The sequence below is a fragment of the Colossoma macropomum genome, unplaced genomic scaffold, assembly GCF_904425465.1.
Source record: "Colossoma macropomum unplaced genomic scaffold, Colossoma_macropomum, whole genome shotgun sequence".
NCBI lineage: Eukaryota > Metazoa > Chordata > Actinopteri > Characiformes > Serrasalmidae > Colossoma > Colossoma macropomum.
Genome location: NW_023494817.1, coordinates 371321 through 384943, shown reverse-complemented (window position 1 = coordinate 384943; position 13623 = coordinate 371321). Strand labels below are relative to the sequence as shown.

Sequence of the window (13623 nt, the reverse complement as noted above, 5' to 3'; positions counted from 1 at the left end):
AATTAATTTAATTAATGAATATTTTCAGTGGTGACAGGTCTGGACTGCAGGCAGGTCAGTTTAGCACCCGGATTCTTTTAATACGGAGCAATGCTGCTGTAATACATGCAGAATGTGGTTTTACATTGTCTTGCTGAAATAATCAAGGCCTTCCCTGAAAAAGACGTCGTCTGGATGGCAGCTTATGTGGCCAAAACATGTTTATCTCGTTCAGCATTAATGGTGCCTTCACAGATGTTCACATCCCCCATGCCATGTGCACTAATGCCCCCTATACCATCATGAATACTGGCTTTTGAACTGTGCACTGATAACAAGCTGAGTGGTCTTCAGCCCGGAGGACAGTGTCCATGATTTCCAAAAACAATTTCAAATGTTGATTCGTTGGACCACAGGACACCTTTCCACTTCCCCTCAGTCCGTTTTAAATGAGCTTGGGCCCAGAGAAGGTGGCAGCATTTCTGGATCCTGTTTATATATATTTGGTTTCTTCTTTGCATTTGAAAGTTTAAATTTGAATTTGTGGATGCAGAGATTAACTATTTTCACAGACTTATTTTATTCTAACCTACATATTCATAACTTTACTGACAAACAATCTGCGTACTGACTGCTGTATTTATGTTTATCTGTATTTATTCTAATGTTATGTAGTTGTTACACACACTGCTGGAATTAATATTATTAAATCATTTTAAATGTAATTATAATTATTATGATTTTTTTGTGGCTGCCTACGATTGTGCTGTGCATGTGAACTGTGAAAGGTGGAAACTGTTAGAGGCGGAAGGAACAGGTTTCTCTTCTTCTTCTCTGAAATCATGACAGATGGTAGTTCCTTTTGCACATGAAACGTAAGACTGAGCTCTCACTGCACAGCAGACCATGCAGCTTCTACTATTAAGGTGTTTGCTGCTCTACAGCTCCATACATACAGCTCAGACTGGTAAGTAGATGTGTATACACACACACACACACACACACACACACACACACACACACATACATATATATATATATATATATATATATATATATATATATATATATATATATATTTGTGAGTGTGTGTATATATATATATATATATATATATATATATATATATATATACACACACACACACACACACTCACAAATATATGTTGAAAAAAAAAACATAAAAAGTAGATAAATAGCACACATTAATCTTAGTTACTGTGTATTAAAAAGTACAGAAGTGTGTCTTTGTAGTGGATGTGTTACTTATTTACACTTACAAAGTCAATAATATGAAATCCGTCCATGCGACTATATAAATTTTAGGCAGCTGAGAAAATCACATTTAAAAAGCCATTTATCTGATCAGAAAAACACTCATATTATAACAAGTACAAATAACATTAATACATTTTATGAATGTCAGCATTTTCATTTAACCAGTTCTAAACGTGTCTTTAGCCCGGAAAAGGATGGTATGCCCACTCCAGGTAGGGGGAAAGGACTTGCCCCAGGTGGAGGAGTTTAAGTATCTCGGGGTCTTGTTCACGAGTGATGGGAAGAAGGATCGTGAGATCGACCGCAGGCTGGGACAAGCGGCAGCAGTAATGCGGTCGCTGTACCGGACTGTAGTGGTGAAGAGGGAGCTGAGCCGTAAGGCGAAGCTCTCTGTTTACCGGTCGGTCTACATCCCGACCCTCACCTATGGTCATGAGCTGTGGGTAATGACCGAAAGAATGAGATCGCGAATACAAGCGGCAGAAATGAGCTTTCTTCGCAGGGTGGCGGGCTGCACTCTATTTGATAGGGTGAGGAGCTCGGCCATCCGGGAGGAGCTCGGAGTAGAGCCGCTACTCCTCCGCATTGAGAGGAGCCAGCTGAGGTGGTTCGGGCATCTGATCCGGATGCCCCCGGGACGCCTCCCGGTGGGGGTGTACCAGGCACGGCCTACCGGAATAAGACCCCGGGGTCGTCCTAGGACCCGCTGGAGGGATTATATCTCCAAGTTGGCCTGGGAGCGGCTTGGGGTCCCCGGGAATGAGCTGGAGGAAGTTGCGGGGGACAGGGTCGTCTGGGATTCTCTGCTCTCCCAACTGCTACCGCGACCCTATCTGGACTAAGCGGTTAACGATGATGATGATGATGATGATGATGATAAACGTGTCCTTGTGGAAGCCCAGTATTAACTGTAGTTGTGTCACCGGATGTCAAAACGAAAACTCGTTTCTCCAAAAAGGCAACTTTACAGGAGAAGGAAAATAGAAGTTCATGTAGAAACTATTTATTTCAAGCAATTCTGGAACATTTCTATTGATCAATTCAGCATGAAACTTTTGCAGCCAATGATTTCAAATTATGTCAAACAAATAAAAACGACTAAAATGGAGAGACGAGTTTTTCTCCTGACACCAGCGAAACGCTCAGTTACAACAGACAGTACAAAACAGCACACACAGCACACACAGCACACTAACACTAAAGAACAGAGAACCTCTTAGACTCAACACACACAACAGGAGATTTGTTGATGATTAAAGGACTTTCCTGTAACTGTTCCTCTCTGTGTCAGTAAGAATGTGGAGTTGGAATAAAGATGTGTGTTATTTCCAAATATGACTTTTTTTGGGGAAGCTCCTGCTTTCAAGAGTAGCACAGTCGTATGTAAGAGATGCTGATGGTGTAGATGATTAATCAGACTGTTTACTAAAAGCTCTAGACTCATCTAATAAGTTCCTGCTTCTATAATGTTGTGTGATGATGATATTTTAATTTTTCTCATATTTATTTTGACAGTAATATTCAGCCAGAGTGAAACAGAGGGGAGAGACGTCAGCCTGGTCTGTGTAAAGGAGGGTAAAGTGATCTGGAGTAAAGGCACTGATGGAGGAAGATCAGCCATCCTCAGTACTGAAGATGGAGAAATCACCCAGAAACACAGATCTGATCCAGAAAACAGATACAGTGTAATAAACAATGATTCATCACTGGTGATAAAGAACCTCACTGTCTCTGACTCTGGGATTTACTACTGTAACTCTGCTCCTGTAGTGAATCTGACTGTGAATCCTGCACCTCCAGCAGGTGAGTCACATTTATAACTGTGTTATAAACAACTCACACTGACAGACCTTTAATCAGCCCTCAGTTCCACTTTATACCTACAAAGAGCATTATTATTATTATTATTATTATTATAACAATATTGTCCATACATAGGCTATCCTTGGGTGCCTGCCAAAAATAATTTGAAGGACGTATAGAAGTATGGAAGTATACGTTATGTTGTTTCAACAATTGTTAAATTGTTAAACAATTAAAGTTTATATTCACTTATTTGATGCTTTGTCTGAACACCAAATTAAGTTAACAAATGCTATGATGATTTTCTATATCCATATATTTAAATAACTCCTCCGCCCTCCATAGTGCTTCCAAACAGGCTTGTTTCAGCTCTGTGGGAAACACTGTGTTATGAATAATAATAATAATAATAATAATAATAATAATAATAATAATAATAATAATGTTATTGTTACAATTATAAAGTGGATTTGGTTAAACCTAATCTTTGCCTAAATCTTCATTAACTCTAAGGAAGTGAGGGCTGTTTCACATTTACACTACACTCATAGCTGAATAATATCTCAACCTTTTTATGTTATTTCCATGCAGTTACTGATTAATGAGTTTTATAATTAGGGCATGTTGAGTAACATAAGAGGTTAAACACCAGCAATGCAGTACTTTGAGAGCTTTTTAATTATTAATTAATTTGCACCTATAAATTGACAGATGCGAGGTTTTCTCCCAACAACAGTGATATAATACATAGAACAGTTACACTTTACAATACTGATCCACAAATAAGCATGTATTAATACTAAATATTAATACTAAAACTAATGCTTTCATCACAGCAAATGAATGCATGGACTAATACTTAACAGATCAGGAAATAATGAATGAGTGTATACATTAATATAGAACGGAATCAAATATGAATAACCATTAATAATGGCAATTATTGAATATTAACATAATTCTAACTCAGTCTGTTAATTAATACCATGACTTAATATATTAATTAAGGCTCTTTCTATAGTCCATAATGTCTGATGGAGATGATGTAGGTCAACACAAATTGTAGGCTAATAACCAGTATGTGTGAACATTGCAGGATTAATGAATTATTAGAAATTTCATTACAATTACATGACAAAGGCTGAGCCCAGTTGAATGCAAAATAAAAAACTGGCATTACACTAGTTTTTCTGGCTGCATCCTGTCTACAATTAATTAATGATATATTAACCAATGACTTGTTAACATATACTTACACCATGACTTTACTTGGTGGGGCACACCATCATTATGTAATGCTAAATGTAGAACCATGATACTTAAATATACTAAATTATGACTTAAAATTGAACTGTCACTGTCATACAAAATGATTAAATAATAAATATATTAAACTATTATTTTCTTACACATTTATTTAACCTGAGGATTCATACTTTTTGCAGTGCTGTTAGAAAGCGGGTTGTTTATCATGTGGCATTGGTTTGCCTTCAGCAGATTACATTACTGGTAAGCTAATGGATATGAATGCTTCTATAATTAAACAATATAAATCATAACATATCACTCATATAAATAATTTACAAAACAATTATGCAAAATTATACATTCTTTAATATTCTGAGCATGTTTACTACCTTGTTGATGTTTGTTATAAACCTATAACATGGATGATGCATAAATATGTTAAGCCATAAATTTGCTAATTTATTATTAAATACACACTTTTTTTCCCTGCAAAACCATTATGGATTAAATAAATAAACAGCACATCATAAGATAATTTCAATCTGAGCTCAGCCCCAAAACAATTTTAAAAATCTGTTATATTGCATTTTGGTAAACATGTTTAACCTGCTGGACGCCATTGATTTTCCTGCAGAGGAGTGTATTAGTTATTAGCCTATAATGTGTGTCGACCTACATCATCTCCAAACAGACATTATGCATTATAGAAAGGGTTGTAAATAATATATCTAGTCATGGTGTTAAATAACAGAAGGAGTTAGAAATATGTTAATACTTAACAATTACCTACATTAATGATTTATACCTGACGCAGTTCTTTATTAATGTATACACTTCATTATTTCCTGATGTATTAAGTATTAGTCCATGCATTAATTCACTGTGATGGAAGCATGAATTATTTGTGGACCAGTACTGTAAAGTGATACCCATAGAACAGCAATCATGAGGAGTGAGTAGAAACAAATGTTCATAAAATAATGTGGAAAGGTTCTTTAGAACATTATGAGCTGGAGGCGTTGGGGGCAGTTCATTAATGTACATTTGCTCTGACCACTAACTGAAAAAATGAAAACAGACTCAGAGCAGTTTAAACCACCAGATAACCACAACTGATGTTTCCTTCTGCTGCTCTCAGACAGCAACGTGTTTCTCTTCATAGAGCTGAATAAAGACTGACTGATATAACAGACATTCAGTTCAGTTTCTGATCTAAATCACAGAACAAATAAAGCTGTTCAGATATTTAACCTGAGAAAACGTTACATTCATTATACTATTAAATTAAAGGTTACTACATGGTTCTTGGTTTGGTTTTGGTTCTATGGAAAACCTTTACTTGTTATAAAACCTGGCATTGCTCTAAAGAACCCTTTTAAGATGTAAATTTAAGATTTATGCTTTAAGCTCTCGTTATCATTCGTCAAACTTTTTTTTATTCATTTGTCTCACACTGCTGCTCCTGATGGGCACCAAACAACTACTAAACTCAGTGAGTCTTAGTTCTCTGTTTTTGTGGAAGCTCAAATGCAATCTAATGTGAGTTTGATAACAATTTTCAACAACAGCTCCACTCAGTGAGTCTCAGTGTCCTATTTAAAATGAAGGAAAGCGATAAGAAGTGCTGCCTGAGGTTAACAGTGTCTAAAACAAGCATTTTTAAGGGTCCATATCATGGATAACCAAATTTTCCTTGTTTTGTTTTGTTTTGTTTTTTTTAATAAGAGATTTATGTGGTATGTAAACAATCTTTACGTTTCAAAATGACTATTTTTAGTACCGAAACAAATGTGGACCTCAGTGGAAAAAAGAAAAACACACAAAAAAAAACTCAGGCAGTGTTTGGATCTGATACCTCTATACTCAGTGTTTTCAGTGTGAGCGCAGGTTACTCTACACACCTCATATCAAGTCTTCATGAGGTGAGTGAGGTTTGTTAGAGCAGATAAAGAAGTGTGCAGTACAGAGAGTGTGGGACTGCAGAGTGTGGGTTAAACAGAACTTCCTCAACACCTGCACCACCTCAAAGAAAGTGACAAGCTCCTGAACCACCAGAAAGGCAGCTTCGCTCTCTACCTCATCGTCAGGAGCTCCTCCCACCCTCCTCTGCTGACCCAGAGAGCGAGCCAGCGGTCCGCTGGTTTGAAAAGGTCGGCATCCCACTGACTGTTTGCTACTGCTGGTCCACCCTCGGACCGCCCAGATTACTGTCCTGCATACAAGCTCTAACTAGTTTTAATCTTCTCAAACAGATTTTAAATGCACAGAGACTCAGAGACTTTTATTTTAGAAATTAACTTACACAAATTTTACAAACAACCGGGAGAAAAAAAATAATGACTAGGCCTGATATAAAATGATTTTATAGAAAGTGTTGTTGCTGATGCTGAGCTGGATTAAAATTATTTACTAATCTAATTTACAAAGTGTAACTATAGAAAGGAAGGAAGGAAAAATCAGTAAATTGGACTATGAGTGAAAATGAGTGATGATCAGTGGAATTTTGTCTAATACTCCGCTTAACCACAGAGCCATTAGTGCACATGGTGAAGAAAGCAGCTGTAGTGTCCACAGATTTGTTTTAACAGTCCATCCTAGATTGGTGATTGTGATGGGGTTGTGGCTCCTGAAGGGGTTTTTTAGAGCTTTTTCGTAGAACCAAAACCAAATCAAGAACTGTTTAACGACCTTTAGAAAAGCACAGAGAAGTATTTTACTGTTGAAGTAGAATCTCTATGAAGGTTTACATAAAGAATCTCAATAGGAAATATTTACATATAGAGTGATATCAAATATACAGGACAGTAAAAGTGAAGAAAGAAGATGTAAAACTGAGTGGAAACAAATGTAGGTGTGTGTAGCATGAAATAATATGAAAAACTCTATTAGAATGATATTTATGAGCTGGAGGTGTTGGTGGCAGTTCATGATTTTGCATTTGCTCTTAACAATAACTTGAAAAATGAAAACAGACAGCAGTTTAACCCACCAGATAACCACAACTGACGTTTCCTGCTGCTGCTCTCAGACAGTAATGTGTTTCTCTGAAGTCCTGCTCGGGCTTAACAGTGTCTAAAACAAGCATTCTTAAAAGGCTGATGTCATGGAACTTTTTCCTTTTTTTTTGTTTTTAAATAAGAGTTTGATGTAGTATGTAAACACACCACACACCTGTGTGTCTTTTTCATTTGCTATAAAATTCTTTATATTTTAATTATATAATATTTTATATTATTATAAATTTCTTTATGAAGAAAAATAATATTTTAAAATTGAGCAGTTCCAGTTTTATCTGATCATATTTTGACAATCAACATCTAAACAAATACAAATCTAAGCAAATAAATCCTTCAAACCTGCCTATTCAATTTGTACTGAAATGTAAAGGGTTAAATTAAAGAAGCCCCTCTGTCTCCCCCTATCAGAATTTTGCTGTATCTGCTGTTGCTGGAAAGAATACTGGTGATCGGTGGTCCAGCTATAGTGTTACAGAAGGCCAAGCAATAGAAATTCAATGAGAGACCAATTTCAAATGACAGTAAGATTGACCGATCTTCCCTCTACAGGGGTGGGCTTTGTTATCGCCAACTTTATGACAAGTTCCACCCACTGTGGGGACATGCAGGCTCTAGGGACACAAAGCTAGCGATAAAAAGCTAGCTAGCTAGTTGGTTTGTGACAGAAGTGGAGAGTAACGTTACCTCTAGTGAGGAGGACATCACTGCGAATTTATTATCCATACGGTTTTCTAGATTCACTTTAAATAAAAAGTTGGATTGATCGGCAAAGGACGACCTACACCACAGCTTAATTTGGTGCAGAATTGCTTTTGAGAGGCATTTCAACTCCAGCAAATACACCATGAGACCCCTGGATGACAGGATCGACCAAGGAGCAGAAGTTTTGCTGCTGGGACTGCTTGCTTTTGGGTACGGAGAGGGGGTCTCGGGCCAGAGATGGATTTTCTGATTTAGGGCGCTTATCCAAGTCAGTCACCATCAGAACACTTGAGAAGCAATTGTTGATTAATTTAAAAGCAAAGGATCAGCTGCTGACACTGTGTAATGTAGAGGTTTATGGCAAAACAGCCATTATGCGGAATTAGTGGTCATTTTTCTGATGCTGATGTGTCTGACACTCATGGCTGCTTGGCTATGTGCTGTCATGATATAAAGGCTTGTATGAAATGATGTTGGTTATGCGTTAGGATGCCTTGACAATCATGCGTTTTCTGAAGAGCACACAGAGCTTGTATGATGAAGCGATTATTTGTAAGGAGGATTTTGCTTAAGATATTAGCTGTTTTGTTTAGGTGATGACCCTCTCTGTGCTATTTGCTTGTTGCATTTCTAGGGCTGAACTATCATCTTCATTTTTGTTTCCTAACTGTTGCAGTTGCTTAGCAGGGGAAACAGTAAATTAGGCTGTGTTTTTTTTTTTTTAGATGTGTGGGGGTGGGGGCTAAGAGGGCCGAGGTTTAAGAGTCATGGTTCACTACTGTTGATATCACAGTGTAAAGCACATGTGTCAGGATCCAGTCCTCGTGGGCCAAAGCACTGCAGACTTCAGCTCAATGCCTCATTAAACACACCTGATTCAGCTCATCAGCTGATTAGCAAGACCTTCATCAACTGAATTCAGAGGATTCTAATGGTTTGACAGGTATTCTGGCACTGATTCCACATGCATCTGATGGTTTTCTAAAAAGATTTAAAGGTGTCCTACAGGTAACTATAGGTTTCTAATGGTAACTCTTAAGCCAATTCCCATTACAGAGCAAAACCATCAGATTTGAATGGTTCTGTTGGTCTTTTTGCTACTCATCACTTCATTATTCTTGTACATATAATAATATATAAATAAAGCCTTCTCCAAAGCTTAAAGTACTTTACACGCACCCATAAAATTAAAAACAAGTAAAACTAAGATACCATCACTATCCAAAGAAAAACACACCTCTCCAGTTTTATTCCAACTGATTTTCTGTTTGTCCTTTCATCTGAAATTTTCACACAATGTAAAGGACAGATTGCAAAATAAATAAAATAAGAAATAAAATTATAGACACTGAAAGTTCAACAACAACATGCATCTCTGAAAAACTGCATGTACGTTAGAAGTTACACTCAAAATCATACAATTCCCAAACAACAAGTACTTTCTGTGAAATTAAACAGAGATTTTACAGCCTCCAAATGAACTCTGTTCAGGTTCAGCTCATCACACCTGCTGAAAATGTACAAGTATCAAAACAGAGATGTGGATTTTCTTGAATTTTCTTGAATCACAAATTTTCTCTATGATTCATAACTAATTTTTTTGACTTTGTCAATATTGATTTGTTGTAAGTGAAACTCCTGAGAAAACAAGTCCTAATTTCGACCTAATGAGTCACAGTTTGAACCTGAAGCAGCCACAGAAAGTCTCTTTTCTCCTTCCAGGCAGAAACAGCTTCAGTATAAAAGCATGTAAGACAAACATGGTTGTGCTGCGCTGGTCAGATGTTGGTGAGGAGGCTGGACGCTGAAAGATGATCTTCAGTTTGATGAAGCTCTGAGTAGAGAAGCTGCTAAACTGACCTCAGCAGCACAATCAGTAAATCTGCTCAAAAGTGTTTTACCAGTTCAGATTTGGTGTGTTTTCTTTTGCAGCATCTACAAAAGCTTCAAGGAAGAAAACACAATCTACAACAACTGAAAAGAAGGGGAACAGGAACGGTGAGACACAGTTACACTACAGTGAACGTGTTGGGTACAGTATGATTCGTCACAGAATAAAGGGAAAGATGAATGTTTCATTATTTCATACAGCTGATTATATTATATACACATACCATTTAGATCACATGATAATCACGTTACCTGTGTGACTGACTGTTCTTTATCAACAGGAAGGGGAGAAAATAGACACCGCAACAAAAAAGGTACGAGTAAATAAAGTAAGGCCACAGTCTCTTCAGGAATGATGATCACACACAGAACAGTGTGCTTTAGTAAACATTCAGCTGATGGAGCTGCTGTCAGATATGTGGTGACACTATTTGAAGGCTACATAGGGACTTCATAACTCATGCATAAGCACTGAATAACATATTTCACCATTCTTGCTTAACCTGTATGCTGTTGACATAAAGAGAGAAGCAGGTCTGAGTGTTTAGATGTGTAATAACTGTTCAGACCTGCTGGCAGATCCTGGCTGTGTTAGGGGTGGATAAGAAGCACAACAATCATTCATACAATGTTCTTTTGCAAGTGTGGAAGATCAGCACCACCAATATTGACATCAGATCAGCAGTTAAGATCACTGTGAACCTCCTGCTCATGTCACAAGGACCTTCATAATGAGCAGCATCTGAATTTACTCTCTGTTCCTCTTCACAGTCAGTAACTGGACATGGAACAGCAAGAATAGCCGAGAATCTATCCTCTGTCTAAACATGAAACATCCAAACATACTTAAATACATTCTTTAATATGTGCTTTGGCGTATTTTGCATATGTACATTTGTGGGGAACCATTTTGCTAAATGAGGTGTGTGAGAAGAGTGGAGCTGGATGAGTTTTAAGCTCATTTGTTAAATACTGTTCAAATGTTTGTGTTTAGCTGTTTATTTGTTTACCTGTTTATTTGTTGAACAGATCTGAGCTCTCCCACTGCTCCTCCTAATGTGACCCGCTGTTCTTCAGTGAGCTCCAGCCAAACTGACAGAACAAAAAGCAGAAGGAATGAACTCCAAACAACTTCACTCAGTGAGTCTCAGTGTCCTATTTAAAGCGTCCTGACAGTGACCAACCCCCAACACAAAACCCACATCACCGTCACAGCACAACACAATAAACACTATTTAAACTTCTTCTTCGCCAGCTTCTGATTTGAATTGTGACCATTTAAGGTGGAACAGCCCAGCAAGCGTATATCAGTCCACTGGCTTGATAAGGTCGGCACCCAGCTGACTGTTTGCCTCTGCTGGTCCAGCCTCGGACCACCCACATTACTGTCCTGCATACAAGCTATAACTGGTTTTAATCTCCTCAAACAGATTTCAAATGCACAGAGACTTTTATTTTGGAAAATAAACTAGGATAAATATTAAACAACCGAGAGAAAAAGAAATAATGACTAGGCCTGATATAAAATGATTTAATAGAAAATGTTGTTGCTATCACTGCGCTAATTTACACCAGTGGTTAACAGCATCTAACACAAGCATTCTCATGCAAAATCCACATTATTTATAGTTTCAGTCTCAGAGCTGTTATTTTCAGTGGTCAGAACTGCTTTAAAACTGAAATCAAAGCAGCTGCACAGGTGTTTGAACCCACACGCTGCAGGCCTGCACGCTCTGCACTGCAGTCAAGTAAAGGCATTGTTACATTTTTCTTGAATTGTATTTCTCCCTCTTACATCCACTTGTTTGATGTTTGTGTGGTTTTATGTATCCCAAACCGTCATTAGTTTGTACATGAGCATTTTCTCTCTTTATCCCTCAGAATTAAACAGGCTTAAACAGCTACTGCGTCTTTAAGACTGATATATGTAAATTAGCTCTTTCTGTCAACTTGTTTTGTCAAATAGTTCTGAATGTGTGGATATTATGTGCTACTTATATATAAAGCTTGCCTTTTTGCTAATTATTTATTTAACTATGCTACAAATAAAGGCATTGTTCTTATGTTGTATGTTAAAATGTTTACATTAACAATAGTAAACAGCCGATGTGTTTTATGTTCCAGCTCCCTCAGCGGTCTCAAATACCACACTTACACCTGCATCTGCAGTGATTAACTCAGGTAAGAGTCCCACTATAACTACAGCACCACAGCAATCATTACAGGAATGATCATCTTACAGCTGAACACTGGCGACCAATGTGAAACCTTTTCATAGTATATTTACATTTCTATCCAAATTAAATTAAAATATTTAGACTTTTGCTCTGAGCGAGTCAGTTACTTAACATTTATTTATTTATTTATTTATTTATTTATTTATTTATTTATTTATTTATTTGTTCATTCAGTTCAACAGTACTTAAGACCAGTGTACATTGTTACTGCAAACACACAAGAGTTTGTCTGCTTTGTGTTCTACTTTCCTCAGAGTCTAAAACCACCATGTCCACAACTCGGTCCTCTTCAGGAAGTGATGGTAAGACACCAACTGTCTAGCGTGTTATTTTACAGAAGGCTTGCAGGCTTAGTTTAAACCTGTTTAGTTACGGTGGCAGGTTTTTGGGTCATGAGATCTGCTGTATTGCTCTACAGGTGGACATGATTCCTAGAAGTAGGAAATTCTTTTGTAGGACTGTTCTTTGTTGGATATCCTTTTGTAGGCTATTCTCTTTTTGGGACATTCTTTGTAGGACGACCCTTTGTAGGACATTACATTACACAACATTCCCTTGTAGGACATTCTTTTTGAAGGACATTCAGCTTTTGGAGATCATTCTGTAGGACCTTTTCTTGGACATTCCTTTGTTGGACATCCCATTGTAGAACATGCCTTTTTAGGACACCCCATTACTGAACATTCCTTTGTAGGACATCCCATTGTAGAACATTTCTTTGTAGGACACCCCTTTATGGACATCCCCTACAGTAAGGATGAGACTGATGAATAATAGAACTATGGGTAAATAGTTTTTAAGAGTGGAGCTGGATGAGTTTTGAGCTCATTTGTTAAATACTTTTCAAATGTTTATTTGTTCATCTGTTTATTTGTTCACCTGTTTATTTGTTGAACAGATGAGAGCTCTCCCACTGCTCCTCCTAATGTGACCTGCTGTTCTTTAGTGAGCTCCAGTCAAACTGACAGAACAAAAATCATGCTTTGTACGTCAATATTAAAACACAAAATAATATCATACACCTTCAGTATAGAGAGTTAGCCTTATTGTCTATTACAAAGGCATCTTTTTACCACTGTGTCATTTAAATTCTGTCTGATCCACATGTTGCTATAAATATTTCAGCAAAGTGTCTCAATATTAATGAATATAATGATGAATAAAGTAACAGTTCTGTGAACAACCAGATTCACATGAATTTGATTTTCTCTGATTGTCCACTTCTCTTCTAAATGCAGTCGGTCAGCCAAGACATGTTTGGCGTCCTAGTCTTGCTTCCATAGTCTATAACAGGAGTATCTAGGCTAACAGTGCTAACAAACACTAGAGGTAATTAGTCACCAAAACTAATATGTTTCCACAAATATATGTCAAAACCAACATATCGGTGTTTTTCGAACAAAACCTTGTATCTCTAAAATGGTAACTTTTACAGGAGGAGGAAAAAACATACTTTACTTTCAATGTAA

At 37.2% G+C, this 13623-nt stretch overlaps 1 long non-coding RNA gene across 1 annotated transcript; it reads left to right on the top strand.

Annotated features, from left to right (window-relative positions):
* The first annotated feature begins 9956 nt into the window (after window positions 1-9956).
* Window positions 9957-12437, top strand: LOC118800145. Its single transcript, XR_005006186.1, has 5 exons — window positions 9957-10025; window positions 10199-10231; window positions 10947-11057; window positions 12042-12098; window positions 12409-12437. It is a non-coding gene; the product is annotated as an uncharacterized LOC118800145 (long non-coding RNA).
* Window positions 12438-13623: the final 1186 nt, after the last annotated feature.